General features: G+C 44.2%; 1 pseudogene; it reads right to left on the reverse strand.

Annotated features, from left to right (window-relative positions):
- Window positions 1-761: 761 nt before the first annotated feature.
- Window positions 762-2786, reverse strand: Sdad1-ps2 (SDA1 domain containing 1, pseudogene 2; annotated as a pseudogene).
- Window positions 2787-13213: the final 10427 nt, after the last annotated feature.

Here is a 13213-nt window from a genome sequence, read left to right on the forward strand (position 1 = left end):
GTTCTGACTCCCACATTCATGACATGACACCTATACAAGTCACACCCCTAAAAAAAGACAAAACAGAAAATCCACACCTTTGTGACAACTGTATCCATATCTTACAGCACTGTTTACATTTTGTCTATACAATGGCCCCTTTTTTGACAATGGGAATCAGGTCCTACATTATCTTGGTTTGCTCCCTGGCTCTGACACAGGCTCTGACGCATTCTAGAACCTCACTAAATATTTCCTGGCAGAGACAGTGGCTTTGTTTTAAAATCAACATAGTAAAAGGTGAACTAGACATCTAGGGAATTAGTAGACAGGAGAATTGGTCAGGTGAGCAGGCGATAGGAGCAGTCTCTGGCTGGCATGCATCACAATGGGTTTGAGCCAGCATGCACATACCACGGGCTATGACTTCTGCTCTCCCCACAGACACTCCACAAGAAAAACACACACACACACACACACACACACACACACACACACACACACACACACACAGCAGCAGCACATAGCAGAACAACGACAAGGTGATCCTTAGAGATTTCCCGCCCCAGCCCTGAACCCGGACACTCAAATAATCCTGGCTTCTAGAGGTCAGATGACGATGATGACAGTTCAGGAAGTAGATTGCCCTTTGAGAGGCAGGGAAGAGACCAATCAACTAAGTATTTCTTTCTTTCTTTCTTTTTTAATGTAAGCAAGTATTTACTAATTTTAGGCATGCTAATTCATAGCATTGGGCAGGAAATAGATAGCGTGCTGATAAATTACTTCATTCTTTTCCTCTTTTTCAGAGGCGCATCTCACAGTGCCAGCTGCTTCTCCCAGAAGGAGCGTGCTGTTCTTGACTAGACATTCTGACTATCTATACTGTGTCATCATAAAGTTCTTCTGCTTTTTCTTCTCTTTATTTGTGGAACTGGAAACTGGGTTTGTTTTGGTTTTCTGCCTCACAAACTCCTTTCGGTCTGTCCTTCCAGCCATTGTGGTCGTTAGTCTCATCTCCTTGTCAGACGGGCTTTTTATGAAGGTGTTCAATGTCCCAAAGAGACAGTAATTTCCCCCTGGACTCCTCATCACTGTCAGTTTCCAAGTATTTCGCTCTCTGGGCTTTCACTGGGCAGCATCCATTTCCTTCTTCATGTGGGCCATGCGGAGTGTCTGGACGCCATCCTACGTTAAAACCCCACTGGTGCTGATGGCTGCAGATTTGTCCTTCCACTCCTCCATGGACATGCTGTCCAACTCTTGGCAATTGCTTGCTGCTCCTTGTCAGAAGAATGGTGCACATCAACCCACTCACCATCCTCCTCCTCCTCACTGAGGATGGCACTTTCCCATCCATCTTCACCATTTTCTGTATCCTCTTCTTCCTCAAGTTCTAGAACCCCTGCTCCTGGGATGTAATCTTTAGCATCTAATTCTCTATATTCTTGTATTCTTGCTTTGATGGAGGCTTAGGTGGATTTACCCTGGAACTTCTTCTGCAACATCTGAGGATTCGGTGTCTGAAGAGATGGATCAAAGTTCTGGTAGGCATCATTATGTTCTTATCTTTGTGTGTCTTATACTGAGCCAGGTCCTGAAGAAGTTCTTCAGCCATGGCCAGAGGACATCGAGCTGTGATTTCTTTTATAGCATTGATTCCTACAGTCATAACTTCCCCAGAGTTCTTGTCAGTAACAAAATTGTTGGCCACTGTCATGAGCAATGGCTGAATAATTTCTGGGGACACCAGGTGATGAGAGGCTTGTTGGCAAACAGAAGGATCTTTGTGACTTCTCTCTGGTGGGGCTGCAGAAACCTTTGCACAAAAGGGTAGAAGTGGAAGAGGAAAAGCTCGTGAATCCCCATCAATCTGGAGATGAGGTGTGTGAGCATCATCTTCACTTCAAACCTCTCCTTACAGCTCTCTAGCTGCCTCAGAAACTTTTCTGCAAAGTCTTGGGGATCATGAATCAAGTGAATAGCTGAAAAGTTAAACACTTCTGGTTTCCTTTTCTTCTTTTGTTTCTTCAGCACTTCCACGACCTTTTCCAGCTTCTTGGTTTTGGAGCCCTCCTTTCCCGTGGCATATTGCCCCAGCAGGTCTCTCGCTGTGGGCCTGTCGTCCCCAGATTCTGAGTCACTGTCTTGCTTCTCTTCCTCATCTTTCCTGAGGAAGAACATCACAGCAGCAACTAATATCTTGGTGATCTTGGAGAAACATGTGGTTGTGATAACATTGACTGCTTTGACATCATTCCAGACAGATGTTCCTTCTGCAGAGTTCAATCGTCACCTCCAAAGACGTCTTGGCTGTGGTCTCATTGCTGTCTCTCAACATGGTGTACATGAAGTTCTGCAGCATCACGTTCACTTTGTTGTTCTTGTGTTTGGCGTTGATGTTCATGATGTCAGTCACAATATGTGTGTACAGAGTCTTCTGCGGGAGCTTGTCATGGCAGTGCAGAAGCTCAAGGAAGATGGATTGATGAGATTCTTACTCCTCAGTCAGATCAAGGCTTTGCAAAAATGTCACGTGGAGATCTGGATCTAAGACAGTGTGGTTGTAGGAAAGCAGTCCTTCTGCTCCTGAGGGAAGTTACTGAGATGCTCCGGGTAGCAGTGGCCAATCTGTGCCATGAACATCACCAGCTCTGTGAGTTCTTTGCTGGGCTTATTTGATTGTAACTTGAAAATCTCCAAATATTGTTATATTGTTGAAGAAACTCCCTGATGTAGGCTGGTGGTCCTGCCCAATCAGGTTCCTGTGGCAGGTTGCTGGGCAACTTGTTGTTCCTCCAGGACATGGGGGCTGTAGATGGGCTCCCTGGTGACATGGGGGCTATAGATGGGCTCCCTGGTGACATGGGGGCTGTAGATGGTCTCCCTGGTGACATGGGGGCTGTAGATGGGCTCCCTGGTGACATGGGGGCTGTAGATGGGCTCCCTGGTGACATGGGGGCTGTAGATAGGCTCCCTGGTGACATGGGGGCTGTAGATGGGCTCCCTGGTGACATGGGGGCTGTAGATGGGCTCCCTGGTGACATGGGGGCTGTAGATGGGCTCCCTGGTGACATGGGGGCTGTAGATGGGCTCCCTGGTGAGCAGTTCTTGGAAAACATAGGCCTCTGTTAATCGTATTTATTTCCATTTAATGCTCCTGGCTTCTGTTTCCAGCTTTGAAGAGTTCCTGGCAAGTGCTTTTTGAAGTCATTAATCTCTGGGTGAATCTGAATGGCTTGCAGGCTGCTCCAGGCCCTGGAGCATGGCACATTGTGTATACAGCCTCTGTGTGTGTGTGTGTATGTGTGTGTGTGTGTGTGTGTGTGTGTGTGTGTGTGTGTTCTACTGGTAGCATGGAGGAGAATGAGGGAGATTAATTTAGAATCTGCCTTGCAAGCTTCAGTCATAAATGAGATTTCTAGAATGAACTGGTTTGGTTTTATTGGGTTGAGATGAATTGCCCATCACCAAGGGCACATATACTCTGAGTATGGCTCATTGTTCATGGAAGAAGAATCAGAGATTTCAGTTAAACAAAAATTAAAAAGAATTCTGCATGATTCTTCCTGTAGGACTATCAGCAGGTGCAATGTAGTAAGTCCAGAATCCCAACACTGGGTAGTGGAGGCAAGTAGACAGCCTAGGGTATGTAATGAGTTCTTTCAGGTCAGATTGAGCTACACAGTGAAGTCCTGTCTCAAAAATTCAATAGTTGTGGATTGTGATTTCAATTCCAACAGAGACATAGGCAGTCAGATCTCTGTAAATTCAAGGCCAGCCTGATCTACATAGGGAGTTCTAGGCCAGACAAAGACACATAGTAAGACCTTTCCTAAAAACAAAATCTAGTGGCTCAGCAGGCAGGATATGGCGATTCCTGCTATAAATCTCTTGGGAGGCTGAGGCAGGAAGATTGCCCGATTTCAAAATACATCTTGGTATAAGTAAAGAGTTCCAGGCCAGCCTGGGCTACATAGTGAGACATTAAGTTAATACCAATAATAACTATAAAAATCTCTAAATAAATAAATGATAGCTGGGAATGTAGATCAGTAGTGGAGCATTTGTCTAATTCCTCCAGGCTCCTTCCTGACATCCAGCACCATCAGAAAACAAAACTAAACAAAAACATGTTCTCTATCCTTTATTTATACACATGCAAATAAAATGGTGCCTTTCTATATGTATTATTTAATAGCCTGTTTTTCTCACTTCAATATTCAATATAATATTCAATATTATATGTCAGTAAATACATATGGAGCACAAATTTTAATTGCTTGTACATTTTATTATTTGGTTACATTGAGAAATATGTAATGGGTTCTACTTGACAGATGTGAGAGGGTTACTGTGACAAGGACTGGATGACTTAAATCACAAACTTGTAACTCCTTCCAGGTTAGAAGTTCAAAACCACAGTGTTGAGGGGTTTGGGTTCCTCTGAGGGCCCTCTCCTTAGCCTAGGGCATCTTTTCCATCAGCCTCATGTGATCCTTCCTGTGTGGTGTGTGTGTCCTGATCCCTTTCTGTAATGACATCAGTGATCTTGAACAGAATTCAACTTAATGGACTTATTTTTAACACACTACTATTGCAGAGCATTTGGTCATACTGTGAATCCCAAGACTGTGTTATTTACTGAAAACAAAACAAAACAAGACAAAACAAAACAACAAAACAAAACTGTTTCTAGTTGCGGTGTGGCTTAAACCCTCTGACTGGAATACAGACAGATCCTTAGCATACACCTTTATTTCCAAACACAAAGGTAAAGTTAGTTTGTAGAAGGAAGCACTCATGTTTGAAACTGATGTTTAATTGAGTAGCAGACAAAGTGATGAATCAGAGAAAGATTTGATGGAATAGGATGTGCCCAACTCTCATGAGAAGAGAGAGGAAAGGGAAGTTACTTGAGGGGCAGTGCAGAGAAAGAAGGCAGTTTTACCAAAACAGTTGTACAGAGACAGGTACAAGAGAGAGGTAGAGAGGTAGAAAGGTACAGAGGTACAGAGGCACAGAGATACATTGAAGAGAGAACAGGCTAGACACAGGTATCTTAGTCAGACCAAGAAGCATGGTCATGGGGAGGAAAGGGTTTATTCAGCTTACACTTTCTACTTTGCTGTTCATCACTAAAGGAAGTCAGGACTGGAACTCAAGCAGGTCAGGAAGCAGGAGCTGATGCAGTGCCATGGAGGGATGTTATTTACTGGCTTGTTTCCCCTGGCTTCCTCAGCTTGCTTTCTTATAGAACCCAAGACAACCAGCCCAGGGATGGTATCACCGACAATGGGCTCTGCCCTCCCCTTGATCACTAATTAAGAAAATGCCTTACAGCGGATCTCATGAAGGCATTTCCTCAAAAGAGGTTCCTTTCTCTGTGATAACTCCAGCTTGTGTCAAGTTGACACACAAAACCAGCCAGTACAACTGACCCCTTGTCAACTTTACACAAACACATCCATCACTATTAAGCCTTAACCCTTACTTTCTTATTAATCCCAAGATCTAAATAACTTTAAAAGTCTTTATATATATATTAAGATCTAAAAATCTTAATATGTGTGTATGTGTATATATATTCAATCCCTTTGAAATATCCAATATCTTTTAAAATTCAAAGTCTTTTTTACAATGCAAAGTCTCTTAACTGTGGGCTCCACTAAAATTCTTACTTCAAGAGGGAAAAATATCAGGGCACAGTCACAATCTAAAGCAAAATCAAACTCGAACTGTCAGTGTCTGGGATCCACTCATGATCTTCTGGGCTCCTCCAAGGGCTTGGGTCTCTTCTCCAGCTCTGCTCTTTGTAGCACACACCTTGTCTTCTAGGCTCAAGATGCCTATACTCCATGGCTGCTGCTGCTCTTGGTGGTCATCTCATGGTACTGGCATCTCTAAAACACTGCTGTCTTCTGACGCAACTAGGCTTCACCAATAGCCTCTCATAGACTCTCTTCATAGTGCCAAGCCTCAGCTCCTTTGCATGACCCCTTCAGTCCTGGGCCATCAATTGCAACTGAGGCTGCACCTTCACCAATGGCCGTCCATGGCCTCTCACAGTATCAGGCTTCAGCTGCTCTTCATGACCCCTTCATGCCTTCAAAACCAGTACCACCAGGGTGACTCTTACACATTACCAAGTCCAGCCACAGCATGAGGTACAATCTTGGCTATCTCTGGAACACAGCCTCTTTGTGCTCTCAGAAAACACTTCTCAGAAGATTTTATCTCAATGATGCAGGTCTCTTCTTAATCACCACTAATTTCTTAGCTCCAACTGACCAGCATCAATAGTCCCAGTAATGCAAGTGTTTCACTTTAGTAATTCTTGTATCTTGTTAATCACAGCTGATTCTTCATCCCCAGCTAACCAAAACCATGGAATCTTCAAAATCAAAACAGCAACAGCCCCGAAAATAGTCTTTAATTTTCCCTCTGAAATTTCACAAGCCAGGCCTCCATCATTTTCACTGTTCTCAAAATTATCTTCCAAGATCCCACAGAGCTCTTAACATCCCAATGGCTTTTCTAGCCCAAAGTTCCAGAGTCCTTCCACAGTCCTCCCCAAAACATGGTCAGGTTGTCATAGGAATACCCCACTACACTGGTACCAACTTCTGTCTTAGTTAGGGCTTTACTGCTGTGAACAGACACCACAACCAAGGCAATCTTATAAATAACAACATTTAATTGGGGCTGTCTTACAGGTTCAGAGGTTACCAGTGTCATCAAGACAGGAAGAAAAGCAGCTCCTAGGCAGGCATGATGCAGGAGGAGTTGAGAGGTCTACATCTTCATCCGAATGAAAGACTGACTTTCAGGCAGCTAGGATGAGGGTCCACACCCACAGTGACACACCTACTCCAACAAGGTCACAGCTACTCCAACAGGGTCACATCTTCTAATAGTGCCACTCCCTGGGCAGAGCATATACAAACCATCACAACAGTTGAAGACAGAATGAGCCAGAGTATGAGAAGAAGCCAGAAGATCAAAACAGATCAAAGTTAGTATGAGGACAAGCAGAGCAATTCGGTCAGAGGTCAGAGAGAAGCCCAATTGAATCAGTCATCTTGGAGAAGAGTGAGTCAGAACAGTTGAGTTGACCAGCCGGCCAGAGCTCAGAAAGAACTGGGAAAGGTGGAGCTTATTCAGAGGCTGAAAACATACATAACATATATAAGATTGTATGGAGGCTAGAAGCTTCCAGGGCTAGGAGTAGGTTAGCAGACAGAGGCAGTCAGCCTCTGAGATGACAATTATTGCAGGAAAATAAAAGTTACCATCACACTATTTCTTTGCAGACCCTAGCTTCAGAGATAGGACTTCAACATATGAGTTCGTAGTAGACAGCAGAAAGAGTCCACAGTATAGCTCTCAAAAGGCCAGGAACCAGGCTGATGGCTGCATGTAAGTCATCCCATTTAAGTTCTTAACAGCTATGAGATAGACAGAGCTGCCATTTATTTTCTCCTGCTCCCCCACCTCTCTCTCTCTCTCTCTCTCTCTCTCTCTCTCTCTCTCTCTCTCTCTCTCTCTCTCTCTCTGTGTGTGTGTGTGTGTGTGTAGACCAGTAGATAGCCTCTGATATTGTCTTTGGATGCTCTTCACCTGCTTTTTAGACTAAGTCTCTCAGTGGCCTGGAACTCACCAGGTAGGCTAGTCTGATTGGCCAGTGAGCCCCATGGTCCCACTATCTCCTACTCTGTAGCATTGGTATTACAGCCTGTGTGTGCCACATGCCTGACACCCCTGACACGGGTTCTGACTATGGGTGTTTGAGCAAAGTTAGCAATTTTTTTTCTGTACCAATTGGCCTTTGACAAAGCCTGTGCCTGCTCACAGCTCCAGCAACTGAGTCTTCAAGTGCTGGGGCTGCAAAGCCATCCCTTGGTCACTAAGTGTGTTCTGTGTGTGTATGTATGTGCACATCTATGAATAAGGAGGGGTAGAGAGTGAACTATGGGCTGAGGAGAGGCACAGATCTACAAAGAGTGACCTGTGCTGGGCTTGCCGTGTTTGCTCTTAGGCTCCCATCTCCTTTGTCCTGTAGTGCAGAGAGAATAAACTTGATTGGCAAATGTGATGTGGGTAGACTGACTGATGAGCAGTGTACACAAGCATGTGTTGAAGACATAAAGAAAACATCTGGCATGCTTTTGCATGTTTTATACATTGTGTGCATGCGCATGATGTGTATGGGGGTGCGCATGTGCATGTGTGGAAGCCAGAGGACATCCTTGGCTGTTGGTCCTTGCCCCTCATCTTCTTTGAGTCAGGGTCTCTTGTTTACTGCTGTGCTATGTACTCTAGGCTAGTTGGCCCATGAGGTTCTGGAGGATCAGATGCTCCTATCAGCACCTCCTGTCTCAGTGTAGGAGGGCTAGGATTACAGACACTCCTTAGGGCATCTGTCTTTCTGTGTGGGTTCTGTGATCAAACTCAGGCCATCAGGCTTGCACTGCTTTCCCCACTGAGCATCTCCCCAGATCTGGCTTATTCCTTTTGAAATATTATATTATATTAATAGTATATTAGTGTGTAGTGTATATAGGAAGCACTAGTCCATGTTCCATGAAGGCCTGATCCTATGATTCTAACATTATAGTCAAGACAAACATTTCTGTCAGCCCTAAAAGTTCCCTCACATCTTTCTTCAGCCAAGGTGAACTCTATGATAAGTTCCTGGAGACTAGTGCCCTGTGTTTTATTTCTATAGTTTTGGCATTTCTAGGGCATAATATTGATGGAATTTTCTGTGATGGGGCTTCTTGAGTCTAGGTTTTTAAAACCTATTAATTATTAATTAATTAAAAATATGGAAGCCGGGCATGGTGGCACACATTGTTAATCTCAGTGTTTGGGAGGGAAGTGTGAGGGCAGCCTGGTTTTCAGAGTGAGTTCCAGGATACCCAGGGATACACACAAAACTGCTGTCTCAAACAAACAAAACAAAAAATAAAAATAAAAGATAAAACTTGTTATAATGCACCTGGGATTCATTCACTGCCTCGCTTTCATTCATAGTTTCACCTTTTTAATTGCTAAGTAGTATTTCATTGTATGGATGTACCACAGCGTTGTATGTGTGTGTGTATGTGTGTATGGTGGGGGTGCCCTATGTGTGGAAATTCCCTCAGAGGTCAGAGAGGGTGTCTGGATTCCCTGAAGCTCTGAGTTTCCCGTGGTTATAAACTCCTGTCCTCTGGAAGAACAGTAAGCTGTCTTAACTGCTGGGTCATCTCTCCAGTCAAGTGGCAGCTTAAGGGTTCTTTGGAAAGTTTGCTTGTGTCAGATGACATTTTGCTGGGCAAATATGTGAAGGAGTGTTTTCCCGAAGCAGACACAGGTGAAAGAATGTTTTGCTAAAGTAAGCATGTGAAAGGACATGTGATGAATGATTCTTCACCAAGGACATGCACGTATTGGTTAGCCTTACATTGCATTGTTGAGCCCAATTTGTCCTAACTCCATAGAGAGAACCACACCACGAAACTTCGGGTGGTATTCTGGAGGCCTCTTGCCTCTTCCTTTGTCTTGGGCTGATTGGCAGAGTGACGTCAGCTGATACAGACTCATGTGGTGTTTCGCTAAGACAGACTCATGGGCTGAGGCAAGACATGTGGTGAGGTGAGACCCATGAAGGACAGTGATGTTTGGAGGGTATAAATAGGACTCAATGGACAGTGATGGAGGTTGGACTTGGCTTGCTTGCATAGCTAGCTTTGCAATGCTTCTTGGTTTCCTGTCTTTGCTGATCTTGGCTTTGTTGAGAGAGGCACAGCTGAGAACTTTTCCTGGCATCCCTGGTGGTCCTATTCCCTCCTGCTGACCTGTGCTGATTTGCTGAGGCCTGGCTGTTCCTGCTAGGTTGTGTCACCACCACTGCTGCTGTCCCAACACTACTGAACTGGACTGTTGGTACATCCGTGAAGTGTTTACGAGTGGATCGAGCTGCTGCTGCTGACCTGTGAACTGAACTGCTGATTTCCTGACAACACAGATGGGAGTTGCTCCATAGAACCATTTCTAAACAGGCCCACCACCCCATATCCTAACAACCTTTCTTTTCCACTGCCTCCGGTGGGTGGTGGGCTAGAGAGGAGGGTAAAGCATCTAAGAACCATCATTAAAAGTAGGCTTTGAAAACTCTAAACTTAAACTCCAGCCTCAGTATTTAAGAAGTTTTAACTAGGTGTCCCTGTGTATGGTTATGTGGGTTATGTGCACATGTATGTATGTGCATGTGTGTTGTTCCCCTGGAGGTCAGACGCTCTGAAACCCCCTATAGCTGCAGTTACAGCCAGCCGCCAGGTGCTGGGAACAGACCTCAGATCCTCTGCAAGAGAAGTGTACTCTTAGATACTGCACCAACTCTCCAGATCACTGGACAGTATTTTTGATCTATTAGTTGAATTGGTGACAGTTTTTATTTTACTGCTGTGAATACTGCCACAAATATTCTTATACATGTTTCTTGTGAACATTAACATTAGTCTTAGACACATTCCCTATAGTGGGATTGCTTACACACTCTGCTCTTGCTATCAGTATGGAGGAATGTCTGTCCCTCTGCATTCTCATTGGACTTACCTCTTTCTTGTCTTCTTACCCCCACTTGAATCAATTACCAATAGGTATCTACCGTGGTTTCCGTTTGCATTCCTCTGCTGACTGTGGGTGCTTAATCTCTTTTAATATACTGGTTTTTCATCTATTTACCTTTTAAAATAGGTTATCTGTTTATATATTTGCTCATTTCTTAAGGATTTGTTCTATTTTTAAAAAAATTATTTTTCTTCTATGTGCATTGTTGTTTTGCCTGAATACCTATCTGTGTGAGGATTTCGATCCCCTGGAAATGGAGTTATAGATGGTTGTGAGCTTCCACATGGGTGCTGGGAATTGAACCCAGGTCCTTTGGAAAAGCAGCCAGTACTCTTAACCACTGAGCCATCTCTCCAACCCCTCTTTTCTTGTTCTTATTTATGTTATATGCTCAGTCTGTGTGTAGGGTTGTGAGAGTAAGTGCAGGAGTCCAAAGAGGCTGTAGGTGGGATCCCCCTAAGCTGGAGTTATATGTGCTTGTGAAATACCCCGCACTGGTGCTGGGTATCGAACCTGGGTCCTTTGTGAGACCTGTGTTTGCTCCTAATGTCCTGCTCATTTTTTAAATTAAGTTGTTTGATTTCTAAAAATTGCTATTTCTTTATCACATCTCATCCCAGTCTGGATTTCCCTCGTTATTCTCTTAACTACATCTTTGAAAGAACATGTTTTAAGTTGTAATGAGTTTCGATCTATAAACTTTATTTTTAAAAAAAGTGATTTGTGCTTTTCGTGTCTTACTTAAGGTTTTCTTGTTGTTGTTGTCTTGTTTCGTTTTTTTTGTTTTTTGCCTAACCAAGGGACACAGAAATTTTTGTTTTTAAAAGTTTTGTAGTTGTAGGCTTTACGTTTATGTTTGTGATCCTACCAAGTTAAATTTTTTGTTTTTGAGACAAGGTCTCACTATGTGGCCCTGGCTATCCTGGAACTCACTATGTAGACCATGCTCTCTTCAAACTCATAGAAATCTGCCTGCCTCTGCCTCCCACGTGTTAGGACTAAAGGTGTACACCACCATGACTGGCTCAAGTTAAACTTTCTGAATGGTCCGTTGTTTAAGCCTCACTTCAGTGTTTTGGCACACAGCTGTTCGATTGTTCTAGCATTGCCTGTTAAACATAAAGACATTTACAATGCCTACGCCTTAGTAAGTCAGCAGAGTGTGGACTGTTTCTGCTGGAGTTTGTGGGGATGAGTCAGCAGAGGGCTACAGAAAGCTCTTACTTCACAGAAGACATGTAGCGTGTGGCAGGAAGCAACATCTCTCATTGTTAAATGGCACCCACTGGATAGGGAAGGGGGGTCCCACAGACATCTTTCCAGGGGCTCAGGGTTTGATTGTTAACAATGGTACCAAGCCGAAGCCTCCTGAAGCCAGCGTAAGACCCAAGGCTGCCGTCAGGACTGAGTGTAAACTATTCTGGCATCCTTGGGATGCATTATCTTCAGTCCCACTTTGAAGACCCAGGAAGAAATCTTTGCAGCTCCTTCTGGGGAGATGCAGGTGAAAGCCCTCTGTGTGACAGTGGAAGAAGGTTTTGGTGGGTCTAGGACACACATGCTCAGTGGTCTTGCTAATGTGGAAACCCAGGTTGTAGGGCATGCCCAGGCACCCCTTACCTGTCCATAGACTACACACAATTCTCTGTAACTTGCATGAAGATTGGAGCTGAGACAAGTTGAGAAATCTGCTCAAGGGCACACAGCGTGTCAGTGTTATAGGCTACCAAACACAAAACCAGGGAATACCCCAACATCCTCCTCTCTTGTGCCTCCAGGATCAGGTCAGTTCCAGCAGAGTATGATCACTTTGGAAGCAGCACTTGAAGCTGTGCTTTGCTTCTGTCCCACTCCGATGCTCCCTTATTTTAGAGAACCAGCAGCTGTTACCTAGGCTTTTGCAATGTCCTCCCAGTTGGCTCACCCTCTCCCAGTCTTCTTTAACTAAGCTAATATCTGTACAGCTGCCACAATGACCTTTCCAGAATGTACTTGCACAGGGACAAGGTGTTTTATTAAGTTTTTGTAGGGCCTTAATCGTTTGTTCTCTGGCAATTCCCTGCTTCAGCCTTCCTAGTAACTGAAACTACAGACAAGCACCACAATTTACCACAGCTTTTGGGAGGATGTCATGTTTTGGAAACTCGATAATGTCAAGTTGTTTCCAACTGCACAGTGGCTTCATGCTGTCTTCCAGATAAAGGTTGGAGTGCTTGGCTTGGCACCCCATCCCTGTGTTGTGTTGAGCCTCATGTCCCCTTGCCCTTTGTTCTTTGTAAGGAACTTTTGCTCTTTATAAAGAGCCCTTCCTGTGTGGCTGGAGAGATGGCTCAGCAGTTAAGAGCATTCCATGCTCTTCCAAAAAAGTCAGGTTTGGTTCCCAGCACTCATGTGGCAGCTTACAACCTTCCACACTCCAGTTCCAGGGGATCCAATGCCCTCTTCTGACCTCTACAGGCACTGCATGCAGATGCTATACATACATGCATACATACATACATACATACATACATACATACATACATACATACAAGCAGGCGAGACCCTTAATACACATAATAAAATAAACAGCAGTGAGATTCCTTTTATGTGTCTGGCCTTTTTCCTCCAGGATGGC

Source organism: Rattus norvegicus, chromosome 18, assembly GCF_021556685.1.
Source record: "Rattus norvegicus strain SHRSP/BbbUtx chromosome 18, alternate assembly SHRSP_T2T, whole genome shotgun sequence".
Lineage (NCBI taxonomy): Eukaryota > Metazoa > Chordata > Mammalia > Rodentia > Muridae > Rattus > Rattus norvegicus.